The following is a 26,423-nucleotide window of genomic DNA, read 5'->3' as shown; positions in this document are numbered from 1 at the left end:
AGGGAGATGGGGCAGTGGAACATAGGGGAGACAAATACATTAATCACTAAAAGTTGCATCACATTTTAGCAGATACATTTAAAAAAGCAAACCAAACACAAGGCTTTATTTAAAGAGCGACAGAATTGAAAAGTAGGAAACTTTGGTATGCCAGTATCAAACCTTGATTCAACTATCTGAATGCACGAAGCATTAGAAATGAAGTGAATGAGTTGATGGCACAAATGGGTATGATCCAGTGGCCATCACAGAAACGTGGTTGCAGGGTGACCAGGACTGGGAACTGAATATCCAGGGGTATCAGACATTTAGGAAGGATAGACATGAAGAGAAAGGAGGTGGGGTAGCTCTGTTAATAAAGGATATCAGGGCGGTAGTGAAAGACGATATAGGCTCCAAAGAGCAAAACGTGGAATAATTATGGGTAGAAATAAGGAATAGTAAGGGGAGAAAGTCACTGGTGGGTGTGGCCTATAGGCCCCCAAATAATAATTTTGAGGCGGGGCATGCTATAAACAAGCAAATAATTGATGCATGCAAAAACGGAATGGCAATAATCATGGGGGTTTTAACCTGCATATTGATTGGTTGACTCAAGTCAGACACGGTGGACTGGAGGAAGAGTTCTTAGAATGCTGTTGGGATAGTTTTCCTTGAACAGTATGTTACAGAACCTACGAGGGAGCGAGTTATCTTAGATTTGGTACTGTGTAATGAGGCAGGTAGAATTAGGGATCTTCTTGTGAGGGATCCTCTTGGGAGGAGTGATCACAATATGGTTGAATTTCTGATACAGATGGAGGCTGAGAAAGTAGGGTCCCAAACCACTGTCCTCTACTTGAACAGAGGGGAGTATGATAAGATGAGGGCAGAATTGGCTAATGTAGACAGGGGGCGCAGACTGGTTGGTGGGACAGCTGAGGAACAGTGGAAGATTTTTAAGGAGATCTTTTTCAGTACTCAGCAAAAATATATTCTGGTGATAAAGAAGGACTGTAAAAAAAGGGATAACCAGCCGTGGATATCGAAGGAAATAAAGTAGAGTATTAAATTAAAAACCGATGCGTACAGAGAGGCTATAAATAGTGGGGAATTAGATGATTGGGAAAGATTTAAAAAAAAAACAAAGAATGACTAAGAAAGCAATAAAGAAAGGAAAGATAGATTATGAAACTAAACTAGTTCTAAATATAAAAAAAAAGTTAAAAGTTTTTACAAATATATAAAGGAGAGTGGCTAGAGTGAATGTTGGACCCTTGGACGGTGGGGGGGGCTGGAATTTAATGGTGGGAAATGAGGAAATGGCTGAGACTTTAAATAAGTTTTTTGTGTTGGTCTTCATGGTGGAGGACACAAATAGCTTACCGAATATTAAAGATAGAGGGTTGGTAGGAGATGAGGTCCTTAATACAATTACTGTTACTAAAGAGGTAGTGCTTGGTAGACTAATGGGACTGACAGTAGACAAGTCCCCGGGACCGGATGGAATGCATCCCAGGGTACTGAAAGAAATGGCAGAAGTAATAGCAGATGCGTTAGTAGTTATTTATCAAAATTCACTGGAATCTGGGGAGTGCCGGCAGATTGAAAAACAGCTACTGTTATGCCGCTGTTTAAAAAAGGTAGCAGACAAAAGGCGGGTAACTACAGGCCGGTTAGCTTAACGTCTGTATTTGGGAAAATGCTAGAATCCATCATTAAAGAAGAAATAGCAGGACACCTAAAAAAGAACAGTTCGATCAAGCAGATGCAGCATGGATTCCTGAAGGGGAAGTCATGTTTGACAAATTTACTGGATTTCTATGAAGATGTGACTAGTGCGGTGGACAGAGGGGAACCGTTGGATGTGGTGTTTTTAGATTTCCAGAAGGTGTTCGATAAGGTGCCTCACGAAAGGTCGCTGCAGAAGGTTAGGGTACACGGAGTTGGGGGTAAAGTGTTAACGTGGATTGAGGATTGGCCATCTAACAGGAAGCAGAGAGTTGGAATAAACAGGTGCTTTTCTGGTTGGCAGTTGATGACTAGTGGAGTGCCACAGGGATCGGTGCTGGGGCCTCAACTGTTTACCATGTACATAGATGATCTGGAGGAGGGGGCTGAGTGTAGGGTAACAAAGTTTGCTGATGACACGAAGATGAGTGGAAAAGCGAATTGCGTGGAGGACGCGGAAAGACTGCAGAGAGATTTGGATAGGCTGAGTGAGCGGGCAAGGACCTGGCAGGTGGAGTATAACGTTGGCAAATGTGAGGTTATCCACTTTGGAAGAAATAATAGTAGGATGGAATATTACTTAAATGGTGAAAAGTTGCAGCATGCTACTATGCAGAGGGACCTGGGGGTCCTTGTGCACGAATCGCAAAAACTCAGTCTGCAGGTGCAGCAGGTGATCAAGAAGGCGAATGGAATGTTGGTATTTATCGCGAGGGGTATAGAATTTAAAAGCAGGGAGGCCTTGCTGCAACTGTACAAGGTACTGGTGAGGCCGCAACTGGAGTACAGTGTGCAGTTTTGGTCCCCTTATATTGGCCTTGGAGGGAGTAAGAGAAGGTTCACCAGGCTGATAGCGGAGATGAGGGGGTTAGCTTATGAGGAGAGATTGAGTAGATTGGGCCTGTACTCGTTGGAGTTTAGAAGGCTGAGGGGGGATCTTATAGAGACTTACAAGATAATGAAGGGGCTGGATAGGGTAGAGGTAGAGAGATTCTTTCCACTTAGAAAGGAAACCAGAACTAGAGGGCACAGCATAAAAATAACAGAGGGGGGGGGGGGGGACAGTTTAGAACAGAGTTGAGGAGGAACTTCTTCTCTCAGAGGGTAGTGAATCTCTGGAATTCTCTGTCCATTGAAGTGGTGGAGGCTACCTCATTGAATATGTTGAAGTCACGGGTAGATAGATTTCTGATCAATAAGGGAATTAAGGGTTATGGGGAGCAGGCGGGTAAGCGGAACTGATCCACTTCAGATCAGCCATGATCTTATTGAATGGTGGGGCAGGCTCGAAGGGCTAGATGGCCTCCTCCTGGTCCTATTTCTTATGTTCTTATAACTACGTTTAGATAGAGTACTGTGTGCCATTCTAGTTGCCATTATTACAAAAAGGAGGTAGAAGTCGTGCGGAACGTGCAGAGAAGATTTACAAGGATTGTACCTGAAGGCATATATATCTCAAAAAGATTGACAGACTGGGTTTTCTCTCTTGAAGAAAGAAGGCCTGGGGTGACATAATAGTTGGTGGGATTTTCCCAATCTTTTTTTGAAGTGTTGGTTCTGGTGAGAAAACTGGTATTGAGTACCCTTAACAATTTTTTTGTTAGCCACACAGCCTGGCCTCTCATGGGACCCCACCCTCGAAGCTTACAGATGCCCCAGTGCTGACCTTCTGGACTCCCCACCCACTTTCCAGCTCTCACTTTGGAAGTGGCTGTATTGCCACAAGCCCAGCAAGGAGGGCCCAGGAGGTGTTGCCAGCATGCCAGGTGCCCTTTAAACCTGGAGGCGTCCAGACAAAGGCTAAGGCCTTTGAGTGACCCCTCCCCGAGATGCCAATATTGAACCCTGGCCCCAAGTTGAACTTCCTGGGGTCCCCTGCAAGTTCAGCATTGCCCCCTGTGCAACTGGCATCCTGAAGATAATGGCAACCTGAGTGCTCACCTGTGATACCCCCCTTTAGAAGTAAGGTCACCTGGCTGTTGGTTTTATACAACTTTTGTAAATGGAATATCCATTGAGGGGGAGGAAATCCCAGAGGGACCGCTCACTATTAATATGGTAATACATTAAAATGAGGTTCCCGGCTTTCTACGGTGCTTTTCTCATTATGCTGCTGTGAGGGGGCTGGAAAAACAGAAATTGCCATCTCACCACTGAGAATTGCATTTTCCAAATCTTGCCAAATTTTGCGCCTATGTTGGCATTCAGCTGACAGTTAACCTTCTCAAGTGTAATTAGGAATTGCATATCCTGTGACCAAATGTTTAAGAAAGGCTTGACATGAATTTTTGTAAAACAATGGAATGCTCTATGATCTGAAACAAGATTCACACTTAAATAGCAACTTAAATATAGAAACCTTCACATTTATTCTCTGCATCATCCAGTTTGTATAATCTCAGTCCAAAACTTAATCTGCATTATAGTAAATTGCTTACTGGAGAATACTTTAGTGCTTATAACACCTTTTAACAATTCAGATGAAAAAACCAACTCACTATTGAATCACTTTATGCAGTACCATTGTTGAGACAGTTTTATTTACAATTAAAATAATTCACAGAAGGAAAATATAGGCAAGATACAGTACAACCAAAGATCATGCAGGGTACAAACTGGTTGGAAAACTCTTGCTATCTCATCAAATCTTTGGACACAATTCTCACGGTCCTTAATGTTAATCCTGCTTAAAGAATGCAGTCAACCCCAAAACAAGCAAATCTAAAGATTATGAAAATGTTCTCAAATTTAAAGGTTTTTTTTCTTAAAAATCCAAGAATATTTCCCATCATACCCATTTTTATCAACTCCAGTGCTTTCCCAGCTGTCTTCCTATTTTCCATTCTCCACATACTTCACCTTATCAAAGTGCCCACTTTCACACTCACGCAATATGGGGGTCTCATGGATATATCAAATACCTGTTCGGGCAGGATGGGGTTGGTCTGAACCGTGCTGGGACCAGAGTGCTGGCGAATAGAGTAAAGAGGACTGTAGACAGGGCTTTAAACTAATTGGGGGGGGGGGGGGGTGGAGAGAGGGTGTGAGGGTAGGTGACATTACGGGGTCTAAAGTTAAGGAGACGGTACAGGTAAGGATAGAGGCCGAGGATGTCCCAATAATAGAGGGAGTAAGGGGCGTGAGTATGGTTGGTGGCGTTCCAGCAAATAAGGTCCAGGTGAAGGCTGGGATGAAGGCGCTTTATCTGAATGCGCGAAGCATTAGGAATAAAGTGGATGAGTTGGTGGCGCAGATCGACACAAATGGATATGATCTGGTGGCCATTACAGAGACGTGGCTGCAAGGTGACAGGGTATGGGAGCTGAATGTCCAGGGGTATCAAGTGTTTAGGAAGGATAGGCGGGAGGGAAAGGGGGGGGGGGGGGGCGTAGCTCTGCTGATTAAGGATAGCATCAGGGTGGTAGCAAGGGAGGATATTGGAGCCAAGGAGCAGAACGTGGAATCGTTGTGGGTCGAGATTAGGAACGGCAAAGGGAGGAAGACGCTGGTGGGTGTCGTCTATAGACCCCCAAATAATGATCTGGAGGTGGGGCGGGCTGTTAATGCGCAAATAAGTGCGGCGTGCAGGAATGGGACGGCCGTAGTTATGGGGGATTTCAATCTGCATATTGATTGGTCGACCCATGTTGGACGCGGTGGGCTCGAGGAGGAGTTCTTGGAATGCTGCCGGGATAATTTCCTGGAACAGTGTGTGTTGGAGCCAATGAGGGAGCGAGCTATCTTGGATCTGGTGCTATGTAATGAGGCGGGTAGAATTAGGGAACTTGCGGTGAAGGATCCTCTTGGGGAGAGTGATCATTGTATGGTGGAGTTTCTGGTGCAGATGGAGGAGGAGAAAGTGGGTTCCCGGACGCGCGTCCTTTGTTTGAATAGAAGGGAGTATGGTAGGATGAGAGAAGAATTGGCGAATGTGGACTGGGGGAGCGCGTTGGAAGGTAGGTCTGCTGAGGAGCAGTGGAGGATCTTTAAGGAGATCTTTCTTGGTGCTCAGCAGAAATTTATTCCGATGGTCAAAAAGGACCGTAGGAGGAGAGGTAATAAGCCGTGGATAACGAAGGAGGTAAAGGAAAGTGTTAAATTAAAAGCGGAGGCGTTTAGAGTAGCTAAGAGTAGTGGGTGAGAAGAGGATTGGGAGAGGTTTAAATGTCAACAAAGATTGACAAAGAAGTTGATAAAGGAGGGTAGGAGAAACTATGAAGCTGGGCTAGCGCTTAATATAAAAAAGGATAGCAAGAGTTTTTATAAATATATAAAAAGGAAGAGGCTGGCTAGGGTGAACGTTGGTCCATTAGAGGATGAGAAGGTGGACTTAGTGGTAGGGGATGGGGATATGGCTGAGGTCTTGAATAACTTTTTTGTTTCGGTCTTCACGGAGGAGGACGTGAATAATTTGCCGGATGTTAGAGATGGAAAGGTGGTAGGACTGGAGGGTCTCGATGACATTACTGTTACTAGAGAGGTGGTGCTCGACAGACTGGAGGGGCTGATTGTGGACAAGTCCCCAGAACCGGATGGAATGCATCCGAGGGTCCTGAAAGAAATGGCGGAGGTGATAGTGGATGCCTTGGTGGTTATTTTCCAGACGTCGCTGGATTCCGGGTAAGTGCCGGAAGATTGGAAAACGGCTAATGTTACGCTGTTGTTTAAGAAGGGTGCCAGGCAAAAGGCGAGGAACTATAGGCCTGTTAGTTTAACATCTGTTGTAGGTAAAATGTTAGAATCCGTCATCAAGGAGGAAATAGCAAGGCATCTTGAGGGGAACTGCTCGATAGAGCAGACGCAGCACGGTTTTGTTAAAGGGAAGTCGTGTCTGACAAATTTACTGGAGTTCTATGAGGATGTGCCTAGGGCGGTGGATAGAGGAGAGCCGGTGGATGTGGTCTTTCTTGATTTTCAGAAGGTGTTTGACAAGGTACCTCACAAGAGGTTATTGCAGAAGGTCAGGGGACATGGAGTTGGGGGTAGGATGTTAGCGTGGATAGAGGACTGGTTGTCAAATAGGAGGCAGAGAATGGGGGTCAATGGATGCTATTCGGATTGGCGGATGGTGACTAGTGGAGTGCCCCAGGGGTCGGTGCTGGGGCCTCAGCTAATTACCATTTATATAGATGATCTGGAGGAGGGAACTGAGTGTAGGGTGTCGAAATTTGCTGATGACACCAAAATTGGTGGAACGGCAAATTGTGCGGAGGGTGGGGAGAGTCTACAGAAGGATCTAGATAGGCTGGGCAAATGGGCCAGGAAATGGCAAATGGAATTTAATGTTGGCAAGTGCGAGGTGGCCCACTTTGGTAGGAATAATGGTAGGAAGGATTATTACTTACGTGGCGAAAAACTGCAGCAGGCAACGGTGCAGAGGGACCTCGGGGTCCTTGTGCACGAGTCGCAAAAACCCAGCTTGCAGGTGCAGCAGGTGGTCAGGAAGGCGAATGGGATGCTGGCCTTCATCGCGAGGGGGATTGAATATAAAAGTAGGGAGGTCTTGCTGCGGCTGTATAGGGCATTGGTGAGGCCGCAGCTGGAGTACTGTGTGCAGTTTTGGGCACCGTACTTATGCAAGGACATTTTGGCCTTGGAGGGAGTGCAGAGGAGGTTTACTAGGCTGATGCCGGAGTTGAGGGGGTTGAGCTATGAGGAGAGGCTGAATAAATTAGGTTTATACTCGTTAGAGTTTAGAAGAATGAGGGGAGATCTCATTGAGACGTATAAGATGATGAATGGGATGGATAGGATAGAGGTGGAGAGACTCTTCCCGCTCAAAAAAGACAGTAGGACTAGGGGGCACAGCCTCAAGATAAAGGGGAGGCGGTTTAGAACGGAGTTGAGGAGGAACTTCTTCACTCAAAGGCTGGTGAATCGCTGGAATTCTCTGCCCGTTGAAGTGGTGGAGGCTACCTCGCTAAATATTTTTAAGATGCGGGTTGATGGGTTTTTGATAAGAGGGGGGATTAAGGGTTATGGGGAGAGGGCGGGAATGTGGAACTGAGCCACGACAGATCAGCCGTGATCTTATTGAATGGCGGGGCAGGCTCGAAGGGCTAGTTGGCCTACTCCTGCTCCTATTTCTTACGTTCTTATGTATATTTTACCATAAAATAAAATGGCAAATGAACACTCTGCTTTTGAAACAAAATGAAGTTGAGAAGTCAGGTGATGTTTTTACTTTCCTGACAAAATACATAGAAGTATACACAGCCCCTGGAAGTTAGCCTACATGTCTGAACAATACATTAAATTGCAAATGACCTTGTGAGAAAGCATTAAAATGCAACAAACTTTTTCTGTGGATTAATGACTACAGTTAACCAAATAATTAAAGAACTCATTCATAATGGATTTGCAGCCATCTTGGCTTCAGAGTGGAATTCCAAAGAATGGGTGTGAAAATAATCCCCTTTTATCACAAGGATATGTAGGTAGGTGAAACTCGAACTCTATTATATGTCTATGGCCAAAGCATCAGCCACCATTTGTGAGCACAATGAAAGCAGATACTGTGGTCACCTGACAGAAGCAAAGTTTCTAATAGGACATGGGGGTGGGGGAAACGATTCTCCCAAAAAAATTTTAAGTCTCGAATTCGCGTAAAAAGTGGAGTAAATCATTGTTTTTTTCAGCGGGAGTTTCAAAATGAATCTCCCACATTCTGTGCACTGCAGAGAACCTTAGCGTGAATCACACTGAAATTCACAGGGTGGGACCTTTCCTGCTGAAGAGGTTGGCAGTATTGTGCTGAGCGGGCCACTGTGCATGCACCAATTTGTCGCCTTGAGAACGGCACATGCACAGTGGCTCCGCACTGCTGGCTTCTCTATTACTGGCTAGCCCATCCACCCCGACAGCCCCAATTGCTGGCCCCCTGAGCATGCCTGGACTAGCCTTGATCTCCCCACCTGCCTCAATGTCCCCCTCTTCCCTGTCTCTCAATCTCCCCCACCCCAACCAGCAGCCCGTGGGCATTGGAACTTTGCCGCAGTCTCGATGGCCCCCCCCTTCATTCCAGCAGGGCTAGGCCACCAGCTCCCTGCAAGTGTGGAACTATACAAAACCCCTGCTGGAATGAAACACTCCTGGTGGGGAGAAGGGGGGTGGGGGGGGGGGGGGGGGTGGTAGGATGGAGAAGCTAGCAGGCCCAGAGATTATTTCAGTCCCAGGCCTGCTAATACAATTTAAGACAGATTTAATTAACACTTGCATAATTGCAGCGGAGCTGATGGCACCAGAAATCTGGCTGCTGGAGAATTGCAGAGGCTGTGGCAACTAGCAGGGAGCCCACGAAATGGCCTCCACCCGAGTCTCCCGACCCACTGTGCTACAAAAGCAGCACAGGATGGACGGGACAATTGTCCCCATGCTTTTGGGAGCAATCATCCCCATGCTTTGGGGGCAGCAGGCAGAGAGAAAAAAGAAGAGTTTCAGGCCAGTAAAAGAACAAGGCCCTGTCTAAATTCCACCAGGAGGCAGAGAATTTAGCCTTGCCTTTGTGTACTTGTTTGAGGAATCAAACCAGTTTTCACTGCAGGGATTCAATTGCACCTCAACTAGAGTGGAGCCAGAAAAATATGCTAATACAAGCAGCAAGCCACTACAGACCCATTTTCATTGACTCAAATCTCTATTTTTTCAGCAGACCAAAAAGGAAATCATAGGCCTGCAACTTTTCAAGTATGTATGTGTGTGTATATGCATTTGTGTGTGGACCAGAATTGATGTGACAGGGTACCATACTGATTATCATAGTATCACAGTGCAGAAGGAGGCCATTCAGCCCATCAAATCTGCACCAACTACAATCCCATCCAGGCACTATCCCCATAATCTCATACATTTACCCTAGCTGGTCCTTCTGAGACTAATGGGCAATTTAGCATGGTCAATCCACCTAACCCACACATATTTTGACTCTGGGAGGAAACTCACTTAGACATGGGGAGAATATGCAAACTTCACACAGACAGTGACCCAAGCCGGGTATTGAATCTGGGTTCCTGGCACTGTGAGGCAGCAGTGCTAACCACTGTTGCACCATGTTGTTCTGGTTACATTGCTGACTTGCATTAGCTCTCAGTTCTCCATTGCTTCTTGTTTAAATTGTCTCCCTTTCACTATAATCTTTTCCAACCATTTAATAGAACATCTCCTCTATTCATCCCTCTGACCTGTAGCTTCTTCTACCTTTCCCCTACAATTGCTAAGTCTTACATTCACTTGGTTATGTCCATTCGTTAGAATTCCATCCCTATATCTCTCAGCCTTTCCATTTCCTTCAAGCCCCTCCTTAAAAGCTCCTTAAAAGCTCACCAAGCTTTTGATTATCCTTCTTTGTTTCTGCTTCATTAGTTCACCTTCCATTATTTTCTGATGCCTGGTGAAGCATATGGTACTTTTTTTAACATTATAAACACTATATAAATGAAAGTTGGTGTTTACGAGGATGAAGCAATCACACTAATTACAAAGGACGTCAGCTGTCTTCGAATAGAATTACTGCAGTAAGAAGGCTGCCATTCGGCACATTGAGCCTGCACCGAGAACAATCCCGCTACGGCTCAATCACAGTAACCCCAAGTATTTACCCTGCTAATCCCCTGACACTAAGTGGCAATTTAAGATTGTCAGTCAACCTTACCTGCACATCTTGGAGTATGGGAGGATTCCGGAGCACCCGAAGGAAATCCATGCATACACAGGGAGAATTTGCACTGTCACCCAAGACTGGAGTTAAACCTGGGTCCCTGGTGCTGTGAGGCAGCAATGCTAACTACTGTGCCACCGTATCTACCTTCTCATCAATTTGGAAACAAAGGATTGGCCAGAATTCTTTAAAAATATATTAACACAGCATAAACAACAAAGTGTAAATTACATTTTTGTCACAGACCAGAAGTGCTTCATTCTACTTCTCATACATTGCTGATTCATACTACATTAATGGAACCATCTGTTTGCACCAATGAAAGGCCCAACCCACCTTATCAGATGCTTCACTGGCTGCAATACTCATGGGTCAGAGAGGTCAGGAAATTGGCCAACTCTACTGCAGAGTGAGCTGGCATCTTATTCCATTGAGATAGCCAAGTCCAGAATATGTGGCAAAGCTCATACCCCAGCCATTGATCCTCAATAGTCAAGTAATAATCCTACACAGGGTGTTGAATCCAAATTTGAAGACTGAAATAAAGCTCCTGCCTCTGTCAGGTAGCAACTTTGGCTTATCATTTTGAGAGCCACTCAAGTACAGTTAGATGGGTCTCCAGAGGCCAACTGGCAGGACTCTTTTTAATGTTGTTTGCTTACCACAAATTTTCTAAGGTCAAAGGTGAGGAGTATATAAGCATTTTATGTGCACTTTAAAAGTGAAACCTATTACATATTACAAATAATGTGAAATAGGAAAATGAATGTTTAGTAAGGATTAAGGATTCATCAGGGAATTTAGTTTTTACAAAAAAAAATGATTAACCATATACTGTGATAGACAATAGCTGCACTGTGATTAATGTGAATATCACAGATCAAATTAATAATTCAAGCTACCTAATGTTCTGCACTGAAGATGGAAGATTTGTTTTCATCATTGCTGGTTCTTTCATTCTACTGATTTGCTACTTTCTCATTTCCACGATAGTGACAAAAATACTGTATTGCAGTTTTATCGCCACATCTTCCATTGTATATGTTATGTAACTTTTCTTTTTTCAAATCTTAGCTATAGTGTTCAAGAACGTTATGCCTCCTCCCTTGAGCATAACCTTGACTACAAAACTGTCACACAAGTCAATTTGATATGATTTACTTGTTAATGTGGTAGAAGTAATCTCCTCCAGTGAAAAAACAAATGGGTGCCCCAGTCCAACTTATTACTTAAATACAAAGAGTGATGTTCTATTACAGTTAATGGATGCTTTGAAATTGCTTGCTCCTTTTAAAAGTAAAGAAAATAAAGGCTTGCATTTCAGAATATAACTTTTCTATGTAACATATATTGCCAAATAAGTTTGTTGAAAAAATATCATAAGCTAACTTTACTTCAAGTAGCCTAATTCATATAATCATATTTGTGTAGCATTAGTGTGGTTGGATGAAGAACCATTCCCTTAATTCCTCACACAGTCAGCTCTTCACCTTGAATAATTTAATAAGGGGCTGAGGATGAAAAAATAGATTCGAAACAGAAATGGATATTTCATTAGAGACAGAGAGGTAATAAATCAATGTGGAACTTTCTCCAGCCCAACAACCCTCCAAATTATCCGCACTCTCCAATTCTTTTCTCTTAAGCTTCTGCAATTTTAATTACTCCATGTCTTCAGCAGCTGAGTCATTAAGTTATGGAACTCCATCCCTAAACCTCTCCATTTTTCTACTTCCCTCTGTTAAAGGTGCTCCTGAAAATTTACCTCAAACTCAGCTTTTGGTCACCAGCCCTCACATCTCATACTGGCTTGGTATCAACTTTTTTTTTTAAACTCTCTTGTGAAACTCCTCAAGATGCTTCACAACATTAAAGGCACTATAGAAAATCTCATTGTTGCTGTTGGGCTTGCTGTTTTGTACCTGTTATGTATGGGTAGAAAGGCAAATCGGAGAAAGTGTAAAAAACCAACTGCTTCTTGCCCATTTTAGTTACCTGCTAAAGTTGCAAGTTTCACCCTCTCAAATTTGTAACTGTGATGCTGGTGTACCTTTTAAAAAATTTATTTTTAAAAAATCTGATTTCTGTAGCTCACCGCTTCAGTGATGTCATTGTTGCCAGCTTGACTGGGAATGTCCTTTTATTGCTGCTTAAGTGGCTTAAATAGGGTTGTTTGTGTTTACTGTGAGATTAGTTTTATGATCCTGCATTGTTAGGAGGACGGTCATCTATTCTTGGACAGTTTTTTAATGTTCAATTTGAGTTTTGATTTTAGAAGGGACAACAAGCTAAAATGAAGTGTTTTCCCTCTCTCCCTGTTGTTTTGAAATTTCAGTTGGTTAGCCGAAAACAAATCATTTTTTCTTTAAGAATGAAAATTTGCTGTTGCTGGGGGGTGGACCAGAGTCTGTTTGGTGTTTTGGGAAGTTGTCTTGTCTTCAAGCTGTTTGGAGTGAATCCAAAGAACTGCAGATTTCAACCAAAGGACCCAATTTCCATTATTACTTGAGCAGTAGACTTTTGAACCTGTGAAAATGGCCTTTTGTCTATAGGATTGGTTTGATTGGAACTGTAAGATGTAGCAAATCCATCATTTGGATGAACACCACAGGCTACATAGACAGTGTATTAAACCTGATACAACATGACCAATTTCAAGTGGAACAACGGACATTTTAAAGACAGTATGATTTTAAAAGGTTACATTCAAGCATTCAAATGGCTCCAAACCAGACATCGGAATATACACCACCAGACCATCCAAGGAATGAACAAAGGGGGAGCCATGAGTCATGGCAAAGCCATCTGACAGGATTATGCAGAGGGGTGTCAATAGCCCTGACCAACTACAGAAAGACAATGGAAATGGTAAGGAATTTTACACCAGCTATGTAGAAAAATGCCTCCACTAATGGGAAAACGTTTAGCAGTTCCAGGAAACCACCTTGGGACACTTAGCAGCACATCAGATACCTCCTAAAACAGTTTGGGTTCTTTGTCATTGGAAGTGATCAAATCAGTTTCATCCTGTAAGCACTTTGCACCCCATTGTTCTGAAACTGATCGATGGGAGAAGTCAGCCAATTTGATTAAGGAACTGTCTTCTAAAAATATTGAACTCTGGCCAAGAGGGGTGGTTGACCTTTCAGCAGTTAACTCAGCAAGGAGTTCTGTGAGGAACAGTGCAGGAGTGTTGTGTGATGTCAGAGTGAATTCAGGTTTTCAGCCAGACAACTACTTTGTGGCAGAGGAAAGAATAAGGAAGATCCAGCAGCAAGAAAGACATCAACTATTTTCTCAGCAGCAGCAAGGACTTTTGTTTTTGTATATTCTCTCAGCCTTCAGAAATCCACCAGTTAGGTAAAGGTTGGGGAGGGGTCTAGGATTCTTCTTGTTTTTGTGTAAATTGTGTATTGCTAAGAATTTACGTTGTGCAGTTAAGTGTTTTCTCTACATAGCATAGTATTGTAGTGACTGTGTTTTATTGACTCAGTTTAGTTGGAGTTGTTCTTGAATTAATTATTTTTAAATTAACTTTTGACTAGTCTCTCTCTCATCGTCCATCTTGATGAGTCACTAAAAAGCCAGAACATAATTCCAGGGTACAGAACCGTAAAGGGCCCGAACACTTCAAAACTGTTCACTCAAGGGGGTCTACTGGTGAGGAATAAACATTGGTCCCCCTCTCTCTCTCTCTCTCCCTCATGAAGCTGACCCACTGTGGCACTTCTGGGCTGTATTTCACTACGTATAAGAAAGAGAGAATTACAATAATAGGTGGCAGCCAGGGTAACTCGTGTGGCATAAGGGTGAGCTCACTGGTCAGGAAGAAACAGAGAGTCTTTCTCCCTCTCGCTTGTGAAGCTGGCTCAGCATGACACTTCCAGGTTGTGGTTTGAAAACCTGCAGGAGAGAGACAGTTGTCAGTGACATCCGAGATCAGTCTGTATGGAGTAAAAAGGACCTTTCCAGAACACATTAGGTATCTTTGTTAACCACTATAATGTATAATCCTTATATTGTTTCTTGTTTGTAATTGATAAAAGTTTGTGCTAATTTTCTTACTATACATATTAGCTATATTCTTAAATATACTTTGTTTGATTAAAGCTCCTTTGTGAGTCATCTGAATTATACCTGAAGTGAACCCTATCATGCTTATCCTAGCCAAATTAAAGATGCAAATTTATAATCCAGGCAGGTTCCATAAAACACTTCAGAGTTTCTGACCTGAACCATAACAGAAATTATCTTCTAAAGTACCAATTACTTGTTATGATGCGAATTTAATATTTCAACAGCCTTTACAATTAGCAAAATTTATATTTCTAATTGTTTAAGGCCTTCACAAACATCAGATATATTTGTGCCAAGTTTAAATAATGTTTCAACTAACCATTATCTCTTGAATTTCAAAGTACAACAATTCTTTAACCGTGTGAGTAGCTCAGCAATTAATAAGATTTGAAAACAAATGGAAGCACATGTGTGAAAAAATTCAGCCTAGATTAGAACATAAGAAATAGGAGCAGGAGTAGGCCATCCAGCCCTTCGAGCCTGCCCCGCCATTCAATAAGATCATGGCTGATCTGTCGTGGCTCAGTTCCACTTTCCCGCCCTCTCCCCATAACCCTTAATCCCCTCTCCTATCAAAAACCCATCAACCCGCGTCTTAAAAATATTTAGCGAGGCAGCCTCCACCACTTCAACGGGCAGAGAATTCCAGAGATTCACCACCCTTTGAGTGAAGAAGTTCTTCCTCAACTCCGTTCTAAACCGCCCCCCTTTTATCTTGAGGCTGTGCCCCCTAGTCCTACTGTCTTTTTTGAGCGGGAGGAGTCTTTTCACCTCTATCCTATCCATCCCATTCATCATCTTATACGTCTCAATGAGATCTCCTCTCATTCTTCTAAACTCTAACGAGTACAAGCCCAGTTTATTCAGCCTCTCCTCATAGCTCAACCCCCTCAACTCCGGTATCAGCCTAGTAAACCTCCTCTGCACTCCCTCCAAGGCCAAAATATCTTTGCGCAGGTGCGGCGCCCAAAAATGCACACAGTACTCCAGTTGCGGCCTCACCAATGCCCTATACAGCCCTATACAGATTCAAGTCCTCAGATGAAACATAATAGTGTTAGGTAATTGTGCAGTTTGCTTGAGAATATGATTTGAGTCCTGGGTACATACATTTGTGTTTTAAAATCAATGTAACCTTTATTTACGATCGATTTGTTGTCCATCAGCAAGCAAGCACTATTGATGTAGCAATAGCAGAACATTGAACTAACTCCTCTAAGGGCCAACGTTAACTTGTAAAATACCAAAATTGATCTTTATACTGATTGCCAGTACATCTTACTTCTATGGAGAATTCACTGCTGCTCCCAGTCTAGCTGCACAGCCTCTTGCTTTATAACTTACATCAGCATTATTATACGAACATAAGAAATAGGAGCAGGAGTAGGCCATCTAGCCCTTCGAGCCTGCCCCGCCATTCAATAAGATCATGGCTGATCTGTCATGGCTCAGTTCCACATTCCCGCCCTCTCCCCATAACCCTTAATCCCCTCTCTTATCAAAAACCCATCAACCCGCTTCTTAAAAATATTTAGCGAGGTAGCCTCCACCACTTCAACGGGCAGAGAATTCCAGCGATTCACCACCCTTTGAGTGAAGAAATTCTTCCTCAACTCCGTTCTAAACCGCCCCCCCCCCCCCTTTATCTTGAGGCTGTGCCCCCTAGTCCTACTGTCCTTTCTGAGCGGGAAGAGTCTCTCCACCTCTATCCTATCCATCCCATTCATCATCTTATATGTCTCAATGAGATCTCCCCTCATTCTTCTAAACTCTAACGAGTACAAGCCTAGTTTATTCAGCCTCTCCTCATAGCTCAACCCCCTCAACTCCAGCATCAGCCTAGTAAACCTCCTCTGCACTCCCTCCAAGGCCAGAATATCCTTGCGTAAGTACGGCACCCAAAACTGCACACAGTACTCCAGCTGCGGCCTCACCAATGCCCTATACAGCTGCAGCAAGACCTCCCTACTTTTATATTCAATCCCCCTCGCTATGAAGACCAGCATCCCATTCGCCTTCCTGACCACCTGCTGCACCTGCAAAGCTGGGTTTTTGCGACTCATGCACAAGGACCCTGAGGTCCCTCTGCACCGTCGCCTGCTGCAGTTTTTCGCCACGTAAGTAATAATCCTTCCTACCATTATTCCTACCAAAGTGGGCCACCTCGCACTTGCCAACATTAAATTCCATTTGCCATTTCCTGGCCCATTCGCCCAGCCTATCTAGATCCTTCTGTAGACTCTCCACACCCTCCGCACAATTTGCCGTTCCACCAATCTTGGTGTCATCAGCAAATTTCGACACCATACACTCGGTTCCCTCCTCCAGATCATCTATATAAAATGGTAAATAGCTGAGGCCCCAGCACCGACCCCTGGGGCACTCCACTAGTCACCAACCGCCAATCCGAATAGCACCCATTGACCCCCACTCTCTGCCTCCTATTTGACAACCAATCCTCTATCCACACTAACACCCTACCCCCAACTCCATGCCCCCTGACCTTCTGCAATAACCTCTTGTGAGGTACCTTGTCAAATGCCTTCTGAAAATCAAGAAAGACCACATCCACCGGCTCTCCTCTATCCACCGCCCTAGACACATCCTCATAGAACTCCAATAAATTTGTCAGACACGACTTCCCTTTAACAAAACCGTGCTGCGTCTGCTCGATCAAGCAATTCCCCTCAAGATGCCTCGCTATTTCCTCCTTGATGACGGATTCTAACATTTTACCTACAACAGACGTTAAACTAACCGGCCTATAATTCCCTGCCTTTTGCCTGGCACCCTTCTTAAACAACAGCGTAACATTAGCCGTTTTCCAATCTTCCAGCACTTCCCCGGAATCCAGCGACGTCTAGAAAATAACCACCAAGGCATCCACTATCACCTCCGCCATTTCTTTCAGAACCCTCGGATGCATTATGCGGCAGTCAACATTCTGCCCAGCAGCAACTCCCCTTTGATTTCCCAGCTTTCCATAATTATTATTAGATGAAGATCTGGTATCATTTGAGGGGAGATCATTCCTTTTTGCTGAATTTGCATACAGGTGTTTCTGTCATTTCAAATTACCAGTTATCCTATCAGGTAGCATGTATTTTTCTTGTAGCTAATTGTAGTTCAAACATGTATTTCTTCTATCCATATATCTAGTTACAGTTAATTCTTGGTTTAAGAGACATTTTAACTTCCAGGTGCTTGATTCTCAATTAGCAATACATTATTTCATTGCAAAACAAATCCATAGTTATTTTTCAAACCTCAATGTTCGTATATGGATTCTATTTTGTTATTTATTCACTCACTAAAAAGCCTTGTGTTAAAAACATTTCTTTACATACCAACAGCCTCACATTATTGGGTATTGTGTGCTTTAAGCATTGTGGCTTAAACATACTTGACAAATAAAAATATAAAAGTTTATACACGTACAGAACAAGGCATTGCAACATTAAACTGGCAGATTCCCTCAATCAAGTCAATCACTGGATCTGAATTGCTGTTTTGATTAGCCCTTTGCAAACTGATCGACTACAGTCTCTGTACCTAATATCTATCACACAAGGTATTAGAAATAGTTCATTAATTCACAAAGCTCATAATTAACAATGAACACTGGCAATTCTTATTCAAGTGGATGAAATAAAATTCCAAACCAGAAATGCTAAAAAAAACTCTCCTTGCGATACTAACAACTCTGCTGAAGTACTTTTGAAATTCGATGAAAAACATTCTAGAATTTGCTAAAGTGATTCACTGAATTACCATTTGTAATTATTAATTTGGCAGTGCAGTTGCATTTAGAAACATTAACCAGTCTCTGAACTATCCAATTTTAATTGAAATACCTCACTATTAACAGCATCATTGAATAAGTAAGAAAAGTACAAAGAGGGAGAGGAGAAATCAATTCTTTTTCTGCTTTACAGTATGGCTTCCTTTACTGTAAAATTTAATAAATTGCAATCTATAAATCATACAGCACAGGAGCCCATATACTGTAAAACTACATTTTATTTTCTACTATGTCAATGCACCATTTTTGCTTTTCTCAGCAGTATTGCTTTATGTTGAGATTATTATCAACCCATTGTGCCTGTGCCAGCCTGTGAATGAGCTAGTCGATTAATCCAACTTTCTGCTCTGTCGATAAAGCCTTCACTTTGTCCTTTTTAAGCATATATCTAATTTGATTTGGAAAATTACAATTGAATACAAGATGAATGATGTCCTGAATGCAAATTTTAGGGAGTTTGCAAATAAATTAAAAAGCAGCGCCTCAAAAGCATTAATCCCAGGATTACATGTGTGCATATGAGCAGAGGGATAGAAAGATGAATGAATGAACATGTGGTTGGAGAATTTTTGTAGGAGGGAGAGCATCAGATTTCTGAGACAATAGGACTGGGTTCTTGGGCAGGTGGGACCTGTACAAGATGGAAAGGTTGCATCTTAACAGGACCGGGCCTGACATCCTCATGGGGAGATTTGCTAGTGCTGTCAGGGAGGGTTTAAACTAGATTAGCAGGAGAGTGGAAAACAGAGAACGAGTGAGACTGAAAGGAAACCAAACTGGTCATTGGAAGTAGGAAAGCAATAAGCAAAATTAGAAGGCAGGTGAAACAAAGAAAATCAAATAAGATTCGAATGCATGTTAAAAAGACAAAGTTAAGATCACAGTGTTTGCAGCACTCTTAACAGGGTAGATGATTTGAAAGCACAAATAGTGATAAACAGGCATGATTTAATTATCATTGCAAAGATGTGGTGACAGGGTGACTAGAACCAGAATGTTACGGTGTTTCACACCAGCAGGATTTTCCCATCCTGCTGCAGTGAACGAAGATTTGGCTGGGTGCCAATTTCTCTATCTTCGCTGCAGCGGGAGCATGGTGTGAATAGCCAGTAAGATTGCGCTCCAGGAACCGACTATTCAGGGATATTCCTCATTTAGGAAGGATAAATGGAAAGGAAAAGGATATGGGGTAGCACTGTTAATAAGAAATGATATCAGTACATTAGAGAGGATCTTAGATCAAAGGATCAAGATGTAGAATCAGTTTGGATTGAACTAAGAAATGGCAAGGGACAGCAAACATTGGTTAGTGTTGTTTACAGGCCATCAAACTGTTGTGGTAATGTTGGGCATGGCATAAATCACAAAATTTGAGATGCATGTAACATGGGAAACATTGTATTAATGAGTGATTTCAATTTAAATATAGCTTGGGTAAACTTAATTAGCACTAATACTGTAGAGGATAACTTCTTGGAGTGCATACAAGATGGGCTTTTGGAACAATATGTTGAGGAACCAACTAGGGATAGTGCTATTTTAGATTTGGTGTTATCCAATGAGAAAAACTAATTGATAATCTTGCTGTAAAGGGGACATTAGGAAATAGCGACCATAATGTAATAGCTTGACATTAAGTTTGAAAGTGTTATAGTTAAATTTGAAACTGGGGGCAGAATTTCTGACCCTTCCCTCCTCCATGGCATGTTTTGTGGTAAGAAGTCTCACAACACCAGGTTAAAGTCCAACCAGTTTATTTGATAGGAAACCCACAAGCTTTTGAGGTTTGCCCCTTCGTCAGGTGAGTGGAGAAAACTGTCCATTCATCTGACGAAGGGGCAAACCCTGAAAGCTTGTGGGTTTCCTATCAAATAAACTGGTTGGACTTTAACCTGGCGTTGTGAGACTTCTCACTGTGTTTACCCCAGTCCAATGCCGGCATCTCCACATCATGTTTTGTAGTGGCAGAGATGGTCCACCAACAGCCACTTGTGGGACTGGAATGTCTGGCTGGCACGAACAGCTGGAAAATCTTCCCCTGGCGTCCTAAATCTGAACAAAGGAAAATTATGAAGGTATGAGCAGCAAGTTGGCTATGATGGATTGGAAACATATATTAGAAGATTTGATGGTAGCCAGACAAGTAACTCACTTCCTGAGCCCATCTAGGAAGTACAATCAGGAGTGTGATGGAGTACTCTCCAATTGCATCTTTGATTGAGACTTCAACAACACTCAATAAGCTTTAATCCATCCAGGCACCCCATCCACAAATGTTCACTCCCTCATATCAATATGCAGTAACAGCAGTGTACATTATCTATAAGACACACTGTAGAAACTCACCAAGGTTCCTTAGATCACACCTTCCAAATCCACAACCTCTACCATTCAGGACAAGGGCAGCAGATACATTGGAACACCACCACCTGGAAGTTCTCCTCCAAGCCACTCATCCTGATTTACCACTCCTTCACTGTCACTGGGTCAAAATTTTGAAATGTCCTCCCTAATAGTACTGTGGGTGTATCTGTACCACATGAACTGCAGCAGTTCAAGGAGGCAGCTCACCACCACCTTTCTCAAGTGCAAGTAGGGATGGGCAATAAATGCTGGCCAAACCAGTGACACCCACATTCCATGAATGAATTAAAAAATGCCTCCGGGTTGCTGTTTTTCCAGCATTTTCTATGTTTATTCCAATTCTTTTGTGGCCAGCTTCCCATAAAACTGAGCTCATCCAAGATTCTGCAGCTTGTACTTGTCAACAGATTGCATTCATTCCCATGATCTTTGACCTACTTTGACTTAAAGAGTCTTGTGTAAAGAGAAACAAATTTGTCTCTACTCAACTCAGCACCAAACAAGTCATTATTCATCATAACTGATTCCAAATTAACAATCCTATTCTCACTGGACACAGGAATAGCTGCCAAGACTGCAAAAATCACATGTACATTTTTGGGGTGCGTTTCCACAAATACAAGCAAACATATAAAGAAGATTTTTGGGACCTAAAACGGGTGGCTTCCATAATGGGCATCCAAACTGGAGGCAAGCTGAAAATCTACCCTGTACTTGTCATTCTCTGCATGTCTATTTTTAAAAGAAACACAACAATTAATGAGTTGTCAGTATGAAAATTAGTTAAATTGTCCTGAAGGAGCTTAAGTCATTCATGTAGAAAAAGTTGTCTCTGGCCAGATAAATTTACAGCATAAATCTTTCTATTTCTAACAGATAAAAAGGTAGACGAACGAGGGTTAGAATGTGAAACAATATAAATCATCCACTTTTTGTCACTGGGGATGAATTACATTTAGTAAATAAATTAGCATGCCTTCTTTGCTTTAATTAATTTCTAAATCCTCGTATATGAGAAGCATGGCAAATTATGTTATGATGCCAAATGCCTGCCGATCTATTCATGGACAACAGTGAATAGATTAGTAAAGTAACTTTCAATAGCAAGTCTACAATTGTTAAAATAATCAGATTGAAACTGAAAATTTGAAGTAATCCCACCATAGTGCCAGCATCGATGTTCCTCAAACAAGAGCCATGTATTTTGCACAGGGAAAATGCTGGGGTCCTAAGTTAAGACAGTCAGTGAAGTAGAAATTCTTAAAGGATTGACATTCATATTTAAAGAAAACCTGCACATTTTCCAATCCAAGTCTTTCTGTTAACACATTAGTATCACTACAAAGATGGAAGAGAGGAAATGTGATCATTTGAAGAATGCAACTCCAAACTTAGTACTACAGGAGTGTCTGAAAATGGGTTTCCCATTCAAAAAATATTAAATTTAGTTAAGCATTGGTTACTCAAGGGCATTTGAAGTAGAAAATAGAAGAGTACTATACTAGTTTACAAATGAACAAGATCATTAATTGAATGGTTGTTATTGCTATCATGTTTCAGGTGGTCAGTGCTAGGTAAACCAAATCCCAGTGGGAAACTTGGCAAATTATCACAACTATTTTCTATCTGTATTTTTTCTATAAGAAGGTATGTAAACTGAAGTCAGGAGCCATTAATTCCAGTAACACTTCTGGAGATTTTAAATATTAAATTAAAACATTCATTAACTAAACAAAACATAAATACACAAGATTACATTTACACAGTTAATATTAGTCTTACACACTATCCCTCCGCCAAAAGTTTCCTACTTGGTTCTACCCGCAAATAAGCACCCTTTTAGGCAATAGTTCCTTTAGATAGTTAATCCATTAAAAATCCAGTAATTTTATTACATCACACTCCACTGTTGCTGCGAGGAAGGGACATTACAGATCTTCTGTCTGTTGCCCACTGTGGAAAATTCAAAAAAGACACTTTTCTGGCTGGCTGAAAACTGTTTCAACTTGGCTTCTTTTCACAGCTGTCCCAGCATAGAGCACACTCCAGGAGATCTTACATGGACACTGCCCAGCACAACACCCAACCTCTCTTTTGAGTATGTTTTTCTTTCTTCTTTTTCCATGGTCCTGATGCTTCTTTGAAATTTACCTTTCCCAGAAAATAAAAACTTAGTTTATCTTATGGCCGTTGCTTTCAGGTAAAATAAAGTACAATAACTATGTCTTATTAATTTATGACCTTTTCAAAGTTTTAAACTGCTTTTTACTTCTCTTTCAAATTTAACAACTGAACACAATAAACAATTATCTCTTAATGCAAACACACATACACAATACCATCTTTTTCATTCTGTTAAATAAAGAACCATCAAAATATATGCCTTTTTCACCACCCTACTAACATGGTCTTCCACCTTCAGAGATCTGTGGACAAACATGCCAAGGTCCCTTTGTTCCACAGAACTTCCTAGTGTCCTACCATTCACTGAAAACTTCTTGTCAAATTACTCTTTCCGAAGTGCATCACCTCACTCTTTTCAGGGTTAAATTCCATCTGCCCATTCGATCATTCCATCTATATTTTCTTGTTGTCCAAGACACTCAACCTTACTGTTAATCACCCAGCCAATCTCTGTATCATGCACAAACTTACTAATACTGCCCCCCACGTAGGCATCTATGTTATTTCTATAAATGACAAATAATAGGACACCCAACAGATCCCTGTGGTATGCCACTTGATACTAGCTTCCAGTCACTAAAGCAGCCTTCTGTCATCACCCTCTGTCTCCTACAATTAAGCCAATGTAGTATCCATTTTATCAAATTACCTTGCATCGCAGCTGCATTTACCTTCTTTACTAAGTCTCCCATTTGGGACCTTGTCAAAGGCTTTGCAGAAATCCATAAACATCAATTGCACTACCATCATCTACACGCCTGGTCACCTCCTCAGAAAATTCAATCAAATTTGATAGGCATGACCTCCCTTCGATGAAGCCATTCTATCCCTGATCAAGCCTTGCATCTCCAAGTGGAGATAGATGCCGTGCTCCAATAGTTACCTTACCACTTATGTGAGACTACCTTATCTCTACAACTCTTCTTAAATAGAGAAGCACATTAGCTGTCTCCATTTGTCTGGCACCTCCCCTGTGGCCAGAGAAGAATTTAAAATTTGGGTCAGAGCCCCTGCAATCTCCTCCCTTGCTTCTCATAGCAGCCGAGAGCACAATTCATCCAGACTGGAGATTTATCCACTTCTAAAGCTGCCAGCACCTCCAATACCTTATCCTTCCTTATGTCAATTTTCTCAAGAATCTCTCAGTCTCTCTTCGGAATTCCATACCATTGTCCTCATTCTCTTGGATGATGACAGATGTGAAGTATTCATTCAACATTCTATTAATGTCCTCTGTTCCCACCTACAGATGGCCCCCTTGGTCCCTAATAGGCCCTACTCTTTTCCCTGGTTACCCTCTTCCCATTGATAAACTTATAAGGTAGGAATATTCATGCTTATTCAACATTTAGGAAGGCAGGCAAAAAAGGTGAAAGGTGATGGTGTTGCACTGATATTAAGGGATGAGGATAGTACATTAGTTAGGGAGGATCTCAGGTCAGAAAACTAAAATGTGGAATCTTTATACAGACAAAACATACCATTCACAGAAGGAAACGAAAGAGTGCAGAATGTAGTGTTACAGTCATAGCTAGGGTATAGAGAAAGATCAGCTTAATGCAAGTCCATTCAAAAGTCTAACAACAGCAGGGAAGAACCTGTTCTTGAGTCAGTTGGTACGTGACCTCAGACTTTTGTACTTTTTCCCAAAGGAAGAAGGTGGAAGAGAGAATACCCGGAGTGTGCGGGGTCCTTAATTATGCTGGCTGCTTTGCCGAAGCAGCGGGAAGTATGGACAGAGTCAATGGATGGGAGGCTGTTTAGCGTGATGGATTGGGCTACATTCACCATCTTCTGTAGTTCCTTGTGGTCTTCGGCAGAGCAGGAGCCATACCAAGCTGTGATACAACCAGAAAGAATATTCTCTATGTTGCACCTGTAGAAGTTGGTGAGAGTCGTAACTGACATGCCAAATTTCCTTCGTCTTCTGAGAAAGCAGAGGCGTTGGTGGGCTTTCTTGACTGTAGTGTCGGCATGGGGGGCCAGGACAGATTGTCGGTGACCTGGACATTTAAAAACCTGAAGATCTCAACCCTTTCTACTTAATCCCCATGGATGTAGACAGGGGCATGTTCTCTTTTTTTCATTTTCTTTGTTTTTATTCCAATTCAATCAAATCAAATCCAATTCAGAATCTCAACAAGTTGAGACATTCCTGATCTAAGCTGACAAGACAGGGCTCTCACCTTCTGTCTTGGGCTCGATCTACATGATCCAAGCTGATTGAACATAGAACACTACAGCACAAACAGGCCCTTCAGCCCACAAGTTGCGCCGATCATATCCATACCTACCAGGCATATCTATAACTCTCAATCCCATTAAATCCCATGTACTCATCCAGAAGGCTCTTAAAAGACCCCGACGAGTTCGCCTCTACCATGACCGACAGCAGCCGATTCCACTCACTCACTACCCTCTGAGTAAAAAACTTACCCCTGACATCCCCTCTGTACCTGGTCCCCAGCACCTCAAACCTGTGTCCTCTCATAGCAACCATTTCAGCCTTGGAAAATAGCATCCCAGAATCCACCCTATCTATCTCTCAACATCTTATAAACCTCTATCAGGTCGCCTCTCAACCTTCCTCTCTCCAGGGAGAAAAGACCTAGCTCCCTCAACCTATCCTCCAGGCAACATCCTTGTAAATCTCCTCTGCACCCTCTCAATAGATTTCACATCGTTCTTGTAGTTAGGCAACCAGAACTGTGCACAGTACTCCAAGTGGGGTCTGACAAGAGTCTTATAAAGTTGCAGCATTACCTCCCGACTCCTAAATTCAGTCCCTCGTTTAATGAAGGCTGGTACACCATACGCCTTCTTGACCACATTCTCCACCTGTGAGGCCGATTTAAGAGCCCTATGGACCTGGACCCCAAGTCCTTCTGCTCCTCAACACTGCTAAGAGTCCTACCCTTGATATTGTACTCCTTCATCCCAGTGGACCAGCCAAAATCGACGACTACACATTTTTCTGCATTGAAGTCCATCTGCCACTTCTCCGCCCAGTCTTGCATCCTATCTATGTCTCGCTGCAACTTCTGACATCCCTCCAGACTATCCACAACACCACCAACCTTCATGTCGTCGGCAAACTTACTAACCCATCCCTCCACTTCCTCATCCAGATCATTTATGAAAATGACAAACAGCAAGGGTCCTAGAACAGTTCCCTGGGGCACTCCACTGGTGACCGACCTCCATGCAGAAAAAGACCCATCCACAACCATTCTGCCTTCTGCAGGCAAGCCAGTTCTGGATCCACAAGGCAACAGCCCCTTGAATCCCATGCCCTCTCAGTTTTTCAAAAAGCATAGCTCCTCCTCCAAGGCTTGATCTCATTTGCATCTTAGCCAAAAGGCTGAGATGCCGCTTTTAAAAATTGCTTCAAATGAAGCTAAAATGTAACCTAATGAATTCAACCAAGCACAGAATGTCGAAACTACACTTCATCTTAGCCAAAAGGCTGAGAAGCCTTTACGCTTCCTGAAGTCGATGACAATCTCCTTCGTTTTGTTGACACAGATTATTGTTGCCGCACCAATTCACCATATTCTCTATCTCATTCCTGTACTCTGTCTCATCATTGTTTGAGATCCGACCCACTACGGTGGTGTCATCAGCAAACTT

The 26,423-nt window shown here is 42.6% G+C and overlaps 1 protein-coding gene across 8 annotated transcripts in view; it reads left to right on the top strand.

The window, feature by feature from the left end:
* The window catches only part of rnf6 (ring finger protein (C3H2C3 type) 6), a 229,097-nt gene that overhangs the window by 9,112 nt on the left and 193,562 nt on the right, over nt 1-26,423 (top strand). For 2 of the 8 annotated variants that reach the window (XM_080197369.1, XM_080197367.1), the window contains exon 1: nt 12,770-13,234. The exons of the other annotated variants lie outside the window; for them this stretch is intronic. The gene's annotated coding sequence lies outside the window, so the exon portion shown is untranslated. Of the gene's footprint in view, nt 1-12,769; nt 13,235-26,423 lie in introns of those variants that run through there. 8 annotated transcript variants of the gene reach the window in all.

Source organism: Carcharhinus amblyrhynchos, chromosome 10, assembly GCF_965287045.1.
Source record: "Carcharhinus amblyrhynchos chromosome 10, sCarAmb.v2.hapA, whole genome shotgun sequence".
NCBI lineage: Eukaryota > Metazoa > Chordata > Chondrichthyes > Carcharhiniformes > Carcharhinidae > Carcharhinus > Carcharhinus amblyrhynchos.
Note: the sequence above shows the minus strand (reverse complement) of the source record. Positions and strands in the feature narration are given on the sequence as shown.